General features: G+C 37.2%; 1 long non-coding RNA gene across 3 annotated transcripts in view; it reads right to left on the reverse strand.

Annotated features, from left to right (window-relative positions):
* LOC140685257 (uncharacterized) overlaps positions 1-19,057 on the reverse strand; it is a 112,223-nt gene extending 93,166 nt beyond the window's left edge. The window contains exons 1-3 of one of the 3 annotated variants that reach the window (XR_012058587.1): positions 18,822-19,053; positions 16,296-16,369; positions 13,904-13,979 (exon numbers count right to left, since the gene is read on the reverse strand). This is a non-coding gene — a long non-coding RNA (uncharacterized lncRNA). Of the gene's footprint in view, positions 1-13,903; positions 13,980-16,295; positions 16,370-18,821 lie in introns of all 3 variants that reach the window. The other 2 variants (XR_012058599.1, XR_012058580.1) reach the window with 2 other exon arrangements.
* Positions 19,058-19,758: the final 701 nt, after the last annotated feature.

Genomic DNA, 19,758 nt, shown 5'->3' on the forward strand with positions numbered 1-19,758 from the left:
ACCAACAGACAACAACCCAAAACATAGGCTTCTACTGAAAGCATATCAGACATGAAGATCCTATTACAAGCACAGTGTTAAATTTTATTCTGCTGGGGTGATTGCCTCACTGCTCCAGCTAAGAGCTCATCTGTTTGCAGAGGGGTATCACCAACAGAGAGCTAATGCACAGCAAAAATAACAACATGAATAATTAAATCAAGAACAGGTTTTTTCCTTAAAACCCTTAGTACACCTGGATAACATGTTCACTCTGATGATTTACATTCTTAATGGCACAATCCTATATCAGACTACTTATCACCATATCCAGATATGAGAATTAGATCCTTAGATGCTTGGTATCAATATATCAAACAAAAATTTAGGCAACAACATCCGAAATTATGTGCATAGTGACAGCCAAAAAATTATGTCCTGCTGATTTTGGTCACTAACCACCAGCTCAGACACCATGCTGGCTCACAATTACACTTTCATATATAAATAGCATGTACTTACTAAAAGTTTTAAAAGGTAGGAAATAATAGCACAGGAGGTTTTTGGTTGAATGGGGTTTTTTTGCTATTAACTTTTACACTGAGGTTGAAAATGCATTTAAATTTACAGCCATGCTGGGCTATGGGAATGGACACAGTTATTAAGGTGTCAGCTGGCAGATGGTAGCTTGGGAAACTGTTTTAAGAGTCATGTTCTGCCACATATCCATGCAAGTGCCTGAATAATCAAAGCAAACAGTAGGGCAACCATGGTATGAATGACAAACACCCTAACTCCAAAAAAGTAAAGACAATACATAATGAAAAAAAAAAAAACAATTAAAACCTTCACACAGTTTACATCTCTAATTATTGCAAAAATCATCAATATGTTTCTATATCTTGTACTTAGGCATCTGCAGCTCTCTGGTGAAGATATGGCTGCAGGCAGATATTGAACCTGTGAAGTCAGGAGCTGCCATCCATTCTGACACATTAGTTCTTGCACTCCTCATATTTGAAAACATCTCTTAGTTCAGCATGCTGTAAATTAATCTCAAATCTCTCATTTTTCAGTCAGATAGGAGATAAAACTACAAGCACTTAAAAAATGTGGGTTACATCTATAACAGAGATGTAGAAGCAGCAGAAATATACATTTCTCTGCCTTGCAAAAATCATAGAAAGTACAGCTGAGAAGTTGATTTCACATGACCAAGAGCGTCTGATCCTTTTGTAAAATAACTGTGCTATAAGCTTTATAGCTCCTGAAAGCCTATTGTAATTATCCAAAGAAACGCCTCACCAGCTTTCTGAATTTCTCCAATGTTTGTAGGAAGTTTCCATCCTCATCTTCTAAATTTCCTTGTGTCCATTCAGCCTACCCCCTTCATGTAGAGAAGGGGATAGGATGAATGGACATAAGGAAATAGGCTCCTGGATATTGTCTCCTTGGCTTCTTGGCCTTTGGAGCAATGTGGGCAGGTCAGCTTCCATGGTCTTACTTACATTTTCTGCTTATATTTTTTTTTTTTTCTGGGTCTTATCTATAAACTTATATTTAGTCTTTTCTTCTCACTGTGAAACCTTGGAAAGCGACGATATTAATCAGAAAACACTTTACTGATTTATAACTGGTGCATCCTGAGGTATCTGAATAGTTTACTTCAAAACATGGAATGCACTGAAGTGCAAGAAATGAACCTATTATCTGAAAAAATAACACCCTCGAGTAGAAATATCTGAGCTGGTATCTGAAAAATACCAGTTCCTAGTAAAAGTATCATTTTAGGAAAATCAAACAGCTTTTATCATCTAGGGAAAACACCGAGGTCTAAGAGAACCTACTCTAACTCTTATGAGACTTGACAAAACCAGGGGCAGAAGTTCTGCCTGCATTATTCAAAGTTCCACAAAGAATAGCATGCATGTCTTATGATAAGCAGTGGTAGTGAAGCTTCAGTTAAACTAAAATCAAAAATCAGCCATCTTCAATTGCTTGTCATTGGAAACAATTTGCCCAAACTCTGAATTTCAGGTATACAGAGATGATGATACCAAGGTTTGTTCTCTCCTCCTAAATGTTCAAAGGCAGCTTTTTTCTGCAGAAAAAGAAAACTAATTTCTGATATCTGCTGAGCAGGTTCTCACAGGATCTCAGAGCTGTTAAATGGAAATATTAACAGGAACAGAACCTTCACCCAATGCAATTAATAACTCATGCCTTGAATAAATCCCTTTCCCAAGCGTCACAGGCAACTAAACAGAACACTGATGGTTTTACCTCTCTGCCTCTTCTCATATACACCAAAATTTGGACATCACAGTAATTCTATCAAAAAATTTAGAAATTTAGTCCTCCTCTTTTCCCCTGTTTACTTGGTGACTATATTTTGGGATAACAAATGTCTAAAATATTGCTGGGTTTGATTTCAATCCAATTCCACACATTTATAATGATCTTCATTTGTCATGCACGGATAGCTCCTCTTACTTAAAGACTCAAGTACAGGGAAAGAACAGAGACACAAATAAATGAAACAGTGGCTCAAATCCAGATCACCCACAGACTCTTCAATTTCAGAGTATAATTCAGATCTCATCTAATCTGTTAGCATACTGAAAACCTAAATTCAAACGTTGCTGCACAGAAGCCTAGAAATATTTTTGGGGACTGAAATAATTGTTCCAAGAACAGAAATTGTTGCAGTTTAGTCTTCCAGGTTTACTGATCTGCATGTAGATTTTCAGCATATATTGCACTAGGAAACAACGAAATAAGGAAATTTAACATCTTGCTTTTTCATCTCTAGGATAGTACTTACATTTTTAAAGGGAAATTTACCCTCCCCCTCAGTTTTATATAGTGGGTTTTGGCCGTTTTATAGGGCATGTACAGCACAGCTCCAAATTTAAGATTTTAGTCATGACATCTGAAGTAAGGATCTCATTCTCCACCAGGCACATCCTACAACGACTCACTGGTCATGTAAAAGTCCTTTGCCTTGTTTGGTCCCTGTAATAAACCCCCCATGCAATGGTTTAAATGCAGAAAGGCCACATTATTATAAGCTGCATTTTCTGACTATTTCTTACTAAAATTTTTCATACTTTTCCTTAGGGAAAAAAAAAAAGAAATGCACAATGGCTCACATAATGAAATATGACCAGTCATTTCAATGGGCTGTTTTGCATAACATACAGTGAAGCAGTTGGTTTGGGGTTTAAAATATTAAAATTCGGGGGTGTAAATTTAGTTGTAAAGTTACAGTGTAAACACACATCCCTGGGAGATCAGAGGGAAATTTGACTAGATATATGAAGTTTGGAGCCATTTTGAATATAACATGCAGCAGTTCATATCGAATGGGTTTTTTATCTGAAGTGCGTTGCAACAGACATTCTTCTCTCTGTTTTTACATATTCCACAAAGACTTAATGTTGTACTTTTCCTTTTCAAACTGTACTTATCCTTCACTATCTTTGCAATCACAACTTTACCCATTTTAAGCTCTAAGACTAGAAGACTGGAGTACCATGAAGAGGAATCAAAATGGGCAAAGAGCAAAGGCCACTGGGGAATACACAAGCATGCTGATGTATAAAAAAACACACAAAAATATACTGATGATGTGCACCTGAGCAAGCATGTCAATAAATCTGTTTTGTTCTAATTCAAGACCATTTATTCTCAGCCACTATCACTTTTCTGTCCAAAACCCAGTCTTTAATTCATACAGAAAACACTACATACTGGCTAAAAAGACAAAGAATGTAGAAGGACAAACGGAGTGACAATTTTTTCTTCATCTCCTACTTGTGTTACTCTCTTAGTTCCTTCCACTGATAGAAGGAGATTGTGCAGCCATCAGTTTATGGCAAAAAGCAGGTGTGTCAGGTGGACAGAGCACTGCCAGTCCTTGAGCTGCCTATACAGTGACATCTCTAGTTAAAGCAAGAGACTTGAGATGACAGGTCAATCACTGATTTTTAAAAGGAAGATTTTACAGAGATGATTAACAGAAAAATATTAATTACTTCGAGCCATTTTAATTTCTTGCTCAAATCTATTATTGATTCATTTAAACTGAAAGGGAAAAAAGACTAACTGGTCAAACAAATAAATCTGGTAGAGAGAACCATTGTGGCACCTTGCACACTGAAAAAGCAGCAGAGAACCAGGTTTCCTTTTTCTTTCAATTGCTCACTCCCCATAAGTGTCCATCCCTTTCATGAAGGGAAAATTCCCATCTCTCAAAACCCTGCAATCCACCTTCATTCTGCTTGTGTCCCCTGAGACCAGTAAAACTCAGACCTGAGGCCAAGCTCAATGAACAACTGCTGCCATGGTGGAAACTGAGGCACATCCCTACAGCGTTAATATCATATTCCCAAATTACTTGCCCACAGACTTCACTAGAAAGCCACTATATATCTGGTTGCTGGCAGCCACATCACACAGCAGAGTTTGCTGCCTGATTCTGCACTGAGCAAAGAGCCGGAGCCCTGATGCATTACAGCAAATAATGCCCCAAGACTACAGAAAAAAAAAATAAGTCAAAGTCTTGGGTAAATCTGGAACTTCAATTTCAAGAGCTGTGGTGATGTTGCATTCAATACATGAATCAGATCTGTTAGCAGATTCTGTTAGCAGCTGAGGGCAAAATGTAATGATGAGTAAACTGAGGTGGAATCCATTAGGAACAACAAAAAACACAGCCTAATTTCAAGTTAAAAAGACCCTGCCAAAGTTGCTCTGTCTGTAGGTAAGTCTGGACTGACCAAAGACAAGTCATCGATTACAACAAAGCGGTCTCTTGGCCTAGCACCATCCCAAGTTCCCAACATTTCTAAAACTGAACTGAAAGCTCAGCTTGTTCAGGAACACACAGAATCACAGGATATGATTATCTGCAGGTGCTTTTATTGAGAGCTCTGGGAATCAGGGCTACAGACCCAAATCTGACTCCCACACGGCTTTCGAGCTGAACGTATTTTCTATTCTATCGTTATATAACTTACATATTAATTATTAAACTTATATTGTTCTATTGCATACATTGACATGAGTTTCTCGTGATCTTTCTTAGGCCCCTGACCACAGTTTCTCATGATTATTCTCACCATTAAATAGTAATTATGTTTAATTACTAAACAATCATCACATCTAGCAATTATATCATTTATCATGGTGTAGCTACACAGGTGCAGTTCTAGCAAGGTACAAGGTCTTCCTGTACTTAAAGTATTTATTTTCTTTTCAGGGCCTACTAAGCTTAATTTTCCTTTTAACCCTAAATCCCCATGATTTTAAACCCTTTTACTATCAAGCTCATGGAACACAGAGCTAGCGCAAGGGAAAGGTTTCACACATGCCATGAGACTTGGGATGAGCTTGGAGTTCTGATGGAGAACCAAGGTCCTAGGACACTGCTGACTTAATACACGAAATAAATACCACACTAGCACTGTGAGAACATACTGTTAACTTACAGAGGAGACTGGGTCAACTCTAGATTGTGTTTGGTTAGGTCAGTCATTCACAGCACACTGTGCAAACTGCACTTTGATATTTGCAGGTTACTGGGTCATCTGGAACTCGTGCCTAGGAAAGCAAATCATCCCTAGCGTGTGGTATGCCAAGGCATGTTGAAATCTGTCATTTCAGTAGTCCTAGAAAACTACATCCCCACACTAACAGGACCTATGGCTGGCTGCTACTTCCATCTGTCAATTATATCACCTTCAAAAATATTAAAATGCAGAGTGTTTCAGAGATTATGTAAACCAGTGTTAAAATAACACATTTCCTATTAGTCATATATCAACAAAATATAAAAACAAACCTCAAATAACCACATTTGTAAGAAGATAAATTAGCATTCTCCTTGATGAAAAGTAAAGTTTCTTGCTCTTTTCTACCTGTTTTCAGAATAGTCCAAAGTCTTCTTCACCCACATCAAAACCAGTATTTTATAGAGAGCTTAGGAGTGTTAGAGACTCTCTTGCTTATTTTATTAAGTGGTTTCTCAATAATATACCAGCAGTAATTAATGCTCAATAAGGTCATCAAATCAAGCTGTCTTTCACAACTCTTGGAAAAAGAAATTGCAGCTATCACAAAATATTAATCCAGCTTCATCCAAATTTGTTTCTAAATGAAAAGAAAATAGAAAATTTAAAAGAAGAAGATATACAAAAAAGTGCCAAGCTCACATGAAAATAGACCTTGTTTAATTTCATCCCTTCTCTGGTATCTTCAAATATATAGCTTAAAATATACCCAAAGAGACTTTGGTTAAGAAACTACTACTGGTAACAAACAATTACTAACAAACGAATAGCACTCAGCAGTAATGCTAAGAAAAGAAGCAAAATACTGAGAAATCATTAAGCAGTAATGAACTTCAGAAGCAACAGTAACTATTTGGAGATATTAACTTGAGAATTTAGAACATAGTATCATGCACCATAAACCTGACAGTATCTTAAATCAATGAGAAAATATATCTATAAAATAATGATTTGCAATTTATTCTCCACAGAAGAGTTAATATTTTACAGGAAAATGTTAGCAGACTTGACCAGAATTTTTGTCTCTACTCACACAAACTTTGGACCATCTGTATTATAATCACAAAGCAAGCAAAACTTCTTTTTGCCTAAAAAAATACTTTTCAGTGCCCTTGAATGCTATTATAAAGCATAGCTTCCCACAGCCAAAACCTTCAGTACAAAATGTTATTTTGGTGGGTGGTCCATAAGTCCATCACTAACCATTGTGCTGCAGAATAAAAATCACAGAAGTAATTTCAGTCATATAAAAATTAGCTAATGTATCAAAAAAAAAAGAACAAACCCCTAATTGCATTTTCTCTCAGTATCTTCTCTGATACTTGATCAATTAAATCTTTGAGACAGGATAGGTTTTCTTTTTTGTACAAAAAATTACTGTGTATGGCACCAGGCAGAACTGCATCCAGATTTATTAAGGAAATTTCCAACTATAAAGCCAGTTTTGTTTACCATTTTTTCACTACATTACTATCAATGTCAATTATTTTAAAGAAAGTCTGTTTAAGCATTACAAAATTAACTTTTTGATTTTTTGGGACTTTCTGTGGACATTTCTGTGAATAACATTTCTTTAAAAATAAATGTTTTTGCTCAAACAAAGCACAATTAATGTCAACTAATTTTTAGAATTTTTTACAATACTGACACACTCCTAAATAATAAGTTGGTAAAAGAAGTAAACCATTTAAAAGGCAAATCTGACTTAGGAAACTATTTATTGTTCTCTCATCATCAGAATTACTTAAACTGCAAGTCTCTGTTTCTATGTGATATGAATTGAGGAACAGGTAACACAATGAAGATTCATTCAAAACTGTAATTTTCACATTCCTTTTGTTTTCTTTTTACAAATGAAAAGGATGTCCAGCACCCCAGAATATAGCTCATGAAAACAAACTCCTGCTTTCTGTGTGTGAATTCCTAGGGAAGATGTCATTTTCCAAAAACCATGTATGCACTATTCTTTCCTGCAGGAGATTTTAGACAATATTTTTCATTGTATGAGGCATGAACAGCGCAGTAACCTCCCTTGAGTGTCACAGGCAATAGTGAAGATTTGAAGAACATCTTGTCTGCACATTTCTGCTTTTGACAATTGCCTGTTCAACAAACTCAACCAGCTCAGGACAATACGAGATGTTTGTACACAGATCTAGCAAGAAAAGGTAAAATATCTTCTTCTGCAAGTTGTATTCTTTTCTACAATGAAAGGGGAGAATACCCAGCTGTAATCTAAATCCATGGGAGAGATGAGTGAGATAATAGCTCAGTTTTGCAAGACACAAAAAGTAAAGGACAGTGACTCTTATGATTACTAACAATTCCACAGTAAACAATGAGCTCAACACAAAGGAGGGTGTGATTAAAGCTCTTAAATCAGTTCAGAGGTAAAGTGGAAAGGCAAACTGTTTACATGGCTGGAAATGAGCAAACAGAAATTCTGGGGGAAAAAAGTCACAAGTCCTTTCTCTGGTTTTTTCCCTGACCAAAGTTAGGCTTAGGCTAGGGGCAGAACAGCTTGGGAGAAATGTAGCAAATTTTCTCTGCTTTTGTTCATGATGATTTGTGGATGACCAGAGGAGCCAAAGCATTCCTTACAGCAGAAGTCATTGGGTGCAGCTCTCCCATACAAGGACCCAATTCAGAGACTTTGCAGAGACCATACTAACACACAGCTGTACATCATTATTTCTGAATCCACTATTTTTGCTTCTTCTTTGTTTTAAGACAACAGAAATGCTAATTTAGGTCAATAACCCAGATATGCTAGAACAAAGTCTTGACAGGCCAAAATCTACCTGATACATAATTTTATGCAAATAACATGATAAAACTGCGATAACATTTATCCATTTCCTTTCAACTTCTTTAGCTTTTTAAAACATTAGCCTTTACCAACTTCTTTGAACTGTGTTACCTACCTACATTTAATTTTCAATGTCTCTCCAAGTTGCTTGCAGCCACAAATCTTTTTAGTGGAAAACACCAACTAAAGTCTTTACCAAAGACTTCTTTTTGAAGTCTTTACCAAATGTGCTGATGAAATGTCTACAAGTACAAGCACACACAGTGCGAGGTACAACAACCCGTCCTGGAGCATCCTTAGCCCAGGATGTCTAATGAAAAAAAGTATTCCATGCTCCAGAGATGCCTTTTCCACGCTCCAGCAGTATCCTGCTGATAACTGAGAACACACAGCCCTGATTTTAGGATGGCACAGGGACTGCCTCTTCCTCCCCCAGGAGATTTTTCACTTTACACATTCTCAGCCATCTAAATCCGGTGATTGAGAAATTGTGAACTGGAAGGTTTAATTCTACACTATGGAGTAAAGCCAAGTAAACAGCTAAGGGCAGTCCAACCACCCACTAAACACCTCTGCCTGATGCTCCTGGCATGTGCCACACACCCCATAGTAGCCCTCAGCAACAGGATGGAGGCTCACAGTTTCAAGAGCAAACCTAGGAGGAAAAAACCACTGCCTCAGTTGTGTTTTTTTGAGCACCCCAGGCTGCTCTTTTTCTGGGGGCTTTTTGCACACCCTTGTTGGAATCTGCGGGTATTGGTGATTCTGAGATTGTAGAAAGTCTCTGTCTGTCAGCCCCACTGCCAAAGCAGAAGCCATAATTGGTCTGTGCTGGTTTCAAGGTTGTTTATTCTGTTTATCTCTAACATGTTCTGCTGCCCTGCCGCAGCTCTGTCCTGCAGGGCAGCGTGTGGGGCTCTGCCCTCAGTGGGATGTTACAAACATTAAATACCACAAACTACCTGTGCTGGATTTACAATAACGTGCCAATATCTGTCACCTACGTTGGACAGTGTGTCCCCAGCCTGAACCAACAGAAAAATGCCAACACCACAGTGAAACATGGAGGGCATGAAGAAGGAGAAAAGGGACAAGACACACCCAATTCCTCCATCTTGTCCCCTTTGGACCCCTAATCTAGAATCCTAAAATTTTACTTTTGCACCCATGCCACACTTAATTATTACTTATATCAAACACTCAGAGCTGGTAATTCATCCTGTAGGATTGAAAACTCTTTTCCATGGACAGAGATCACAGACAGTGTCTCTGGGGGCTCTGTCCAGGGGGGTTCCTGACCCCTGCCAGGGTCCCAGACCTGCCAGGGCAGCCAGAGGGATGCCCTGGATTCCCACATACCCTGACCACATAATACTAACATGAGACATTTTAACATGGAAGAGCAAACTTCTAAATGAGTAAGGTAAAAAAAAACAACCCTTAAGTTTTAGGCCTGGTGTTTTATCCTTTGCTTGGCCTAGGAAAAAAACACTACAGAGCATTTGGAGGTAATGTTTTGAACATCACTGAGCAAGGCTGGCCAATTCCACCTTTCCTTTCCTTCAAGACTTGTCTGCTGTATACATATGAAAATATTTAGGAGGAATGTTCTTGACATCTGACAGAGGACAGATGTGCTGGACACTTTTTACCTGGCAACATTCCTTTTCTCTTAGCAACAAAAAGAAGAGCAAAGCTGTTTCAGAGAGGAAAGAGTATAGACATGAAAAGGGAAAACAGCACTGCCCAGTAAATCCTTTAGTCTGGATGATGAAAAAAAATAGATCTTAAACAGCAAACACAAGTTTTATAGTATGGCTCCAAGAGTGATGGCTGCTTTGCATCTCTACAGCACTGGCAATGTAGGAACCCCTAGCTGTGCTCGTTTCTGGACATCAACATAAAAAGAATGTTAAAAATAAACTTACAGCTAACCATTTAATTAGTGCATTTTATCTGCAGCTCTAATGAGCCTTTGATTTCAGCAATGGTAGCATGTGTCATAAATACTTATCCTGGGCATTTGAAATGTCCATGGGGGAAAAAAAATGTTGTTATTTTTCCCATTTCTCTGATCCCAAAAGTTCTAATACTGCATCTGTGTGACAGCTCTGAAAAAATTGTTTTCTGGGTTCAAGCAAAACATACACTCTGCTAGTTTCAGAATTACATTTTAAACAAAACCTTAGTATAACTATAAAGAAAACTGGAACCATGTTTCCCCCAGTTGTACTCCCCACTTCCAGTAATCCATCCCTTCATTACATCTCGCTTCATCTTGTAACACCCTCTAGCCAGGTCTAATCTTCCTGCACTTATGGTACACATTTTTTCTGTGCTGATTCCTGGGATGTTCATGCAGCAGGACAGCACTACCTCTGTTCCATATTCATGGTCACAGAGAAGTGACTCAGGCACCCAAGTTCTGGGTTGAGCTTCACTTGTTGATTTAATTTGTGTACTAATTAAATGTGCTCCTGGAGCGTTAGGGACTAGTGCAGCTTTATTTAGGTGATTTGCAAGGGAGACTTAAGGATCTGTCAATGGGCTCATTTATTTAGCCGTCCTTCAGCTCTGTCCTGGATCTCATTAGAGCAACCTGCTAAAATCCTGAAATGCTGAGCAGCCTTTCAAAAGCACAGAAGAGGATTCAAGAGCTGCCCAAGACATGCATGTGATGGGGAGTGAGGCAGAGCAAAAAATCCTTCTGCCCAGCATGCAGTGATAGGACAAGGGGAATTGACTTTAAAGAGAAAGAAGACATGTTTAGATTAGATAATAGGAAGAAATTCTTGACTGTGAGGGAGGTGAGGCCCTGGAACAGGTCATCCAGGGAAATTGTGGATGCCCCATCCCTGGAAGTGTTCAAGGACAGGTTGGATGGTGCTCAGAACAACCTCATCTAGTAGGTGCCCATGGGAAATAGGAAGGAGATGCTGTTTAAGGGTCCTTAAAACCCACACCATTTTATGATTATAAGAGAATTCAAGCCGTTTTAAGCCTAGTCCCTTAGAAACTAATGCCTGGATATAAGGCTGCCTCTGTGTTTGTCTCCCAAGCCATTTCTAACTTCATTGCTAAATTTTATTCCAACTGATAAAAAACCTCTTACCAGTAGTAAGCCATTATACTCCTACAGCTTTTTACAAAGTAGGTACCTAAGCAGTGAAAAGAGATTTCACAGACTAAAGCAGATCAAATTTTCCATGGTATAAGAAATAATTTTTTGAAAGTCAGAGAATGCATTTCAATTAGAAAATAGTTTCTCAGACAACAGAAAAATGTATCTACAAGATAAAAATACATGGGAAATCAAGATACACCATGCTTGGAATGAGGTATTTGAAGATAATTTTTACTACACAGATTCATCACAAATACTTCGGAAGACCAAAATACAAGTAGCATTTTGTTAAAGTTTTTTTGTTTGTTTGTTTTGGGTATTTTGTTTGTTTGTGGGTTTTTTTTTTTTTAATTAGTATTTTGGTTAACATCTAGAAAGTGAATAAGAAAAACTAGAAAAACACAGAGATACAAACACTGGTCAATATCAGAGGCAAAGGACTGCTAGGATGAGGAGAAAGGGGAAAAAAAAACCCAATTCTCTCTGCAACTCTTCTTTGTAAGTGGGATGAAGTGGCTGGCACTCCAAATGCACTGGCACTTTTTTCTTCTGTCCAACAGATTGTTCAAATTCTGAGGGAGTAAATAGAACTACCAGCTAAAAATTACCTCTTGCTCTATTACTCATGCCTTGGAATAGATACAAAAATGTGGACTTAGAGATCAGAATTTTTAGCAAGACTCTGTTTTTACAACTTTACTTTCCTACCTATTTGGTGGATGTAGCCTATACAGCTAGATCCCTCTGTTAGCCAAAATTGGCAGAAATGTCAGAAAGCACATTGTGCTTCATCCAACTGGAATCCCATTTTATATTTACCACAATGATTTGTATTCTACAGACTTATATTTTTCCTTATGTGTCCCAGATGCACAACAAGTAAGAGAAACACCTGCATAAATAAACAAGAGTGAGTAAGAGGACGAGGATGAGCACCACTGCCTCTCCAGAAAAGCCAGCCACAGATGACAAGCTGACAACACACTGGGGTTATCTGTCAGAAGAAAACAAGAGTGGGGAGATGTGGGAATCCAGGGCTTCCCTCTGGCTGCTCTGGAAGGTCTGGGACCCTGGCAGGGGTCAGGAACCCCCCTGGACAGAGCCCCCAGAGACACTGTCTGTGATCTCTGTCCATGGAAAAGAGTTTTCAATCTTACAGGATCAATTACCAGCTCTGAGTGTTTGATATAAGTAATAATTAAGTGTGGCACGGGTGCAAAAGTAAAATTTTAGGATTCTAGATAAGGGGTCCAAAGGGGACAAGATGGAGGAAATTGGGTGTGTTTTGTCCTTTTTCTCCTTCTTCATGCCCTCCATGTTTCACTGTGGTGTTGGCATTTTTCTGTTGGTTTAGGCTGGGGACACACTGTTCAACGTAGGTGACAGATATTGGCACGTTATTGTAAATCCAGCACAGGTAGTTTGTGGTATTTAATGTTTGTACCATCCCACTGAGGGCAGAGCCCCACACGCTGCCCTGCAGGACAGAGCTGCGGCAGGGCAGCAGAACATGTTAGAGATAAACAGAATAAACAACCTTGAAACCAGCACAGATGAATTATGGCTTCTGCTTTGGCAATGGGGCAGAAAGACAGAGACTTTCTACAATCTCAGAATCATCAATACCTCAGATTCCAACAGGGAGAGGGACTTTCTTTCTTGAACTGCAAATTTCTATAAGTGTTAACTTGATTTTTAAGTTAACTTTTTTTTATTTTTATTTATTTGTATGTGGCAGAGATTTAGAAGTGTTGCATGTCAAGGCAGATGAACTTGGGTAACACCACCCGCGAGAACACCAGGACATCCTGACCTGAAAGGTGTCACTTCTTACACTTGGGAATCCTTTTTTACTTATCTGGTATTTCATTTAGGGATGTCACTGACCCTCTATAGTGCCTTAATATCAGCTCAGGATCTGCTTTCAAAGAATGGTTATGGACTGTTGGCACTGGCCTGCAAATCACACCAACATTTGTCTTACCTGTTAAAGGCTTTTAACTTTCCTCAGGCCAAATCAAGTGAAAAGGACAGAAAAAACAATTCAGAGGATAAGCAAGTAGAAATATGAACAAATACAAATTTGCATCTTAATAACTTTGAGATACTGAGCTAAGCCTAACTGTTTACATTATTTGCTCTGTATAACTCCTTACTTTATGCACCTTACCCCTTGTTTAAGACCCATTATCAGACACAGAAAGGTAAGTGGGGGAAATATTTTCTGAGGACTTAGATTTAACAATTCCTATAAGATATTTCACAAGTTTTTATGTATCAACTATGTGTTTAGGCCAAAAGATAAAACAGATTTTCTCTATGATATGATTGCAAAAAACCCTATGCAAACAAACAAACAAAGCAATCAAAACCCCCAGCTCCTGGTGATAATTGGATGTATAAATAGTGACACAGTACCTTTATAAAGAATGTATACAGCATGTATTATTTCTACAAATAGTCATGCATATGTGCTGTCCATTACAGGGCCTCTCTATAAAAAACAAAGGGAGAAAATTATGAAACATTTATAAGTGCAACAAAAATTCAAAGGCAAAAGACAACCTGCTTAAGAAGGGAGTAGAAGCAAGTTATAGAAAGACAGCTTGACTAAACTGGTTGAATTTATATACTCTGAATATAAATGTGTGAACAGTGTTATTCAGAGTGGGAAGATAAATTGTGGGAAGATAAGGAACTAACTATGCCCACAATTTCCCCACTTGTTTCTTAAAAAAATAAAGGTTTGAAATAGAAACTATTTTACATGCTTGTTTCCATCCACAACAAAAAAGATGCTTTTTATTAAGTTATGTTACACCTTTTTCACTCTAAAAGAGAATGCAGAATGCAGCTCTACAAGAAACAGAAGTTTATTATGATATAAATTTAAAGAGTTATCCCCAACCTTCAAAAATTACAGAAATACTTTTTTTACGTTATTGAAGCACTACAAAGAGACCCATAACAGAGATCTCATCTGTTTTCATTCTGCTGTTTCTCCTCAAATCTGTTTGCTTTATCAGATCAGCAAACCACAGGGCATTTTCTATCTTGTCTCTCATGATAAAGATTACAGACCTGGCATGAATTAATGTCAGCCTAAAAAATGTTCATCTTCTACTTAAGGAATATCATGGTTCTTTAAGTGAGCTTTTTTTCTTTTTTTGTCATTAAGTAGAAGAATTTTACCTTTTATTTAGAAACATGCAGTTATATATCTTCCCATATAGGATATTTTCTAAGAAAGGTCTTGCTTAATAAGAAAAAAAATCTTTAGAAAATACCCTAAGTAATCATCTGCTTAATGTAGAAATCTATAGTTTATTACTTCAAAGATACATTTTGAAAGTTTTAATCATGAGAATGGACTTTTACATCAATTAGTTTCCATGACTTTTACAAGTTTATATGCTTTTTTTCTAGTTTATATCTGGACAAACCCCATTCCTAATATATTTAAACCAACCTTTACATATAAACAACTGGAAACCATTATGGTTTTTTTTTTAGCTTGCAGAGAAATTTCTTCATTTTTCAGCTGCCTTAGAGGATTAAGAACAAAATCCAAACAGAATCAGGCTCTTTCTCTCTATGAAAGATAGTAGGATAATTTAACCTATCATGAAAATGGATGGTGGCTATCCAATGAAAAACACAACCTACACTGTATTTTCATATGCAATAAAAACCAGAATTTTGTAATGCTCGCCAAAGCAGCATTTGGTAAACTAATGACAAAACTGATAAGGGAAAAAACCTTTTATGTCCAACAGTGAGAAGTATGAATCAAAACCAAGAAACATCCAAAAAGCAAAAAAAAAAATCTGCCTTTATATTTGAAGCAATCCTTAGAAATTTTATTGGGTGTTTTCTTATGGACATCTTCATGTTATTTCAAATTACTTGATGAGGCATTTCATTTGTGTGCAATGCTTATAAAAATGTGGAATAAAAGACACAGGGAGGTGATTTTTATATGCAAATGAATCACTGATATGATGAATTTACCGATTAATCAATATCTTTGCAATGCCCCCATCTGGTGGCCAGGTGAGAGAGAGATTTTCCTCATCCAGGTAAGAGATGCTAGATGGGCCAGTGTGTATGTACATATATATATATATATATATACACGTATCTGTACAGAAGTGCCCTTATTCTCTATTCTATCTGAAAGCCTTTTTAGAAAGAAGATGATTAAGAAAAGAGGTTTTTACAACTCAATCTACCCGTGAACCACCCAGATCCTTCCCAAAACACTCACTCAGTCCTATCCAGCACAAGTTTCCAGAGTGGGTGGAAAACACGTACCAAATTCTTTAAAAAAATAGATTTGTTTCTACTAATTTCAAGGGCATTAATTTTTAAGGTTTTCTGAAAGACAGGTAATTTTGTGGCCACATGTCAGCCAGCTCTAAAAAAGCTATGCATCAGCATCAACATTTTCTAAATAATTAGTATTGTGTATTTAACGCAAAAGACTTTCAATTTCCCAGTTCCCTTAACCTCCCAGTTTCTTTTTTGACTAACTTCTTTTGGCAGTTACTCAGAAACTCAAACCCAAGGTTATTTACATTTGACCATTCAAATACAGAGCCTGGATAAGTGGCAAACTTTCCAAAAAGGAAGGAGCTCTTGCAGAATTGATTTTGCAATTGTTTCTGGTTCACAGTCTTTTTCAAGACTCTTATGGTTCTGAGACACATGGCATGAATAAAATCCCTTCCAACACTGCAGATAAACAGAGGCTTCAGGCAGTGTCTGACCATGGATTAGATGCTTATTATACTAAAATAAATAAAATTACCTGGATTGCGAGGCTTCCAGCAAAAAGATGTTTTATCCATTCTCATGCTGTACTGATGTAACCCACCTGTCAGACTGAATAAATGAATGGAATTAAATCTCCTTTATTGCAGGAAACAAACATGAAAAGAAAAGGCAGTGAGAGGTTACAATCACTCAGTCTTTTTTTTTACAGTTTACTGTGTTTGGAAACTAAAACTGCAGCAAGGGAAAGGGACCCAGCAAAGGGAGGAGTACAGCTCTCAGAACTGGTTAAACTAATGTCTGCATTGTTCTCAATTCTAAAGTAAGGATAATAAGAAATGGAAACAACAGTAATAAAATATCAAGGAGGGATTAGTTACACTTCATATAGTTATCACTATATTAGCAATAATTAGCTGTGTTTGTCTTCCATTATTTCAGCTGTTTTTTCACATGTTCTGATGTTTGATATGCTTGAGATGTTGTTAATTTGAAGTTAGTTAAGTGCACATAACAAGGTCAAAGCTCTGCCTCTCATCTCTTACCCAGATGTATTCTATGTAACATTACCAAAAAAAAAAAAAAATAAAATAAAACTACAGGTGTCAAACACTGGCACTGATCTTCACAGTGCTTAGCTACTAATAGATTTTTAAGAACAATCATCTTCTCTTAATAATTTTGTTTCAGGCTTTTGTTCACAAAAGCCCCCTGCCATAACCTCTGTTTATAGGGGCCTAATGGTTTGCTGCTGTATGGTTATAGTAAGCATATTGCATTTCTAGTACTGTCTAGCATAGGTAACCCTGAGTTTCACATTTGAGAAATATTCCATCTATAAATTGACACTTTGTAAACTGGAAATATTAAAACAAGTTCTCTGGTTCATAGGAGAGAATAAACTTTACAAATCCAACATATTTCTTCTATGAAAAACAAAACAAAAAAAAATCCAAAACAAAACAAAAAAATAACCAACCAACAAAAAAATACCCAACCCCAAACCACCCCCCTCAAAAAAAAAGCAATCAAAACAAACAAAAAAATACAAAAAAATACACAAGTAATTTAGGAAAAGTCTCCAGAGAGCAGAATGCAAAAGTAAAGTTATTTCAAGATTAGGATCTTTGGCTAGCCTATGTAAATCCTTGCCTGAATCATAGTAATAGAAGAAGTTAAAATATAGAGAAAATCTAGTTCTGGTCTTTCAGAGACAACTTACTGGCTTTGTAAAAAAAATATATTATCACTGATTCATCAGCTTTTATTAGGGCTGATCTAATTCTGATAAGAAATTAATTTTCTTCAAAATTATTGCATTTTGAAGAAAAAGTCTTAGTTCAATTTCCAATGGGATCTCTACAGAACATCCAATCCAGTCTCCTACTCAAAGAGCACACCACCACATTTGGTGCAGCTGTTCAGGTCCATACACAATTATGGACTCTGGCTGTGTCCAGGGATATTTATTCATTATTTTATCTCATGTGCTGGATGCTGGACTTAATCTAATTCAAACATCCATAATAGAGTGCCTGGAAGCGACCAGGAAAACTCATGTTTGAAGGGGAATCCAAGCAGGCAAGACATCTTGGAGATGCTACTGAAGCCAAGGGCTTCCCTGAACACAGATATCTGTACATGCTTCAGAGGTGAAGGAAATCCAGAATATTTGATATTTAGAATCTTACATCGTTTTTCACAAATCCTGATTCACTAGAAAACTCACAACAGTTCAGTCCCTTCTGAACAAAGTACCATTTTCCCAGTAGAAATTCGAAGACATTTAAAATTGCATTTTAGTAAATGTGCATTTATATCTCTGCAGTGTCTCCTCAGCAATAATGTTGACACTTGATGGCCAAGACTGCTTTATTTATCAAATAAAGGCATACAGAAATGACAAAAATGTCAGCCAATGAAGCCGAGGAAATGCAACAATTAGGCTAACTCTCCTTCCAAGTTCAGCATACTCAGCTAATATTATGACACAAAAATAGAGAGGTAAAAACAAACCTTACTGCAAGATTATAACTACAGCAAGACATTGATGCGTACAGTCTAGAATAATGTCTCAAAATTCTCATAACATATATGTAAGTTTTAGCCAATTTTTGTTTAGAAAAAAGAAGAGCAACATCATCAACAGCTACAATGGTATTTGTGTTATTCACTCTATTATTTATATTATTAGGCCATTTTTTGTACTACACAGTGATGAATTGAATCATATGGTATCGTTTCATTTTGACCTCCAAATCTCTCTCCTTCCAGCTCTAAGATTAATCATCCAATTCTCGAGTTTTTGCAGTCATTCAAGCATTCTATATGCTGACCCATACTCTTGCCAAGAGAGATGTAAGGTTTGCAAATACTCTGAAGTTAGCATTTCATTTTTTCAGATCAGCATTCTTTTACCCACAGAAATAAGCTGTAAGTCCATACAGGAGGGCCCACAAGTCTTCAGGCAGCTTTAACATGAAAAAGCTTCACAATGCTGTTAATTTAAGACCCCATTCTAAGGCTGGCATCTGAGCAGTTATTTACTGCAGTTAAGTAACACCTCTAAGAATGGACAGTGGTCCCCTTCTGGAATTCAAAACTGCCTTTGACATCCATTAATAGAATTGAAGACCCAAGGCCATGTAGTTTGGGTTTTACAGAATATTCTGCTTCATCTTCCAACACTCTCAAGCCCTAGCAAGTTTTCTATATAAAATAAAACTTCTGCATTACCATATAGTTTTTTCACCCACCCACAGTAAACGGTTCAAGGCCAGACTCTTAAGAACTTTGCTGTTTTTCTCCCCCATAAATTGTGAAACTTGCAACGATGAATAACAATCTGCTTCTACATCTCAGCTCCGTAGCCTCCTTCACCAAGGCAAAACTTTCCAAGAAATTCCCAGAACTACAAAGTCACCCTGTGACTCTCTAATGTGACCAAAGAGCAGACATTTCGACAGCACTCCAAGTCAAGTTGGGTTTGTTTTGTCTGTTTGAGATTTTTTTTTTTTTTTAATTCTTGTCAGGTGAATTCATAACCATAGGAGCTTTACAAAAACATGCTAAACATTCTCTGCTTTGAGACCTCTGCAAGCCTCAGAACAAGGTGGTTTAATTAGCTGTATTAAAAACTCCTACTAAACACTCCGTGACAGTTGTTTCACTTCAACATATGAACAACTTTACTGACCTTGCATGAAGTTCTCACATATTGGTCAAAAAGGATTTTCCTTACCATTCTACTCATGATTATTTTGACCATGCTTTTCAAGCAGGGTTATATAAGTAATGCAACCCCCTGCTAACTATAAAATAGAGGATTTCCATCCCTTGTCACAATATTAGAGAACCAGGAAAAGATTGGGAATGTGATAGTACAGCAGATCAGAGACCAGCAGCAAAGGGCTAGTCCCTTTGATATTCAACACCACACCATTTCAAAGGAGATTGACAAGTCAAGTTTAAAAAAATTCCCCAAGGAAAAGAACATCAGC

The sequence above is a fragment of the Taeniopygia guttata genome, chromosome 1 (assembly GCF_048771995.1).
Source record: "Taeniopygia guttata chromosome 1, bTaeGut7.mat, whole genome shotgun sequence".
Lineage (NCBI taxonomy): Eukaryota > Metazoa > Chordata > Aves > Passeriformes > Estrildidae > Taeniopygia > Taeniopygia guttata.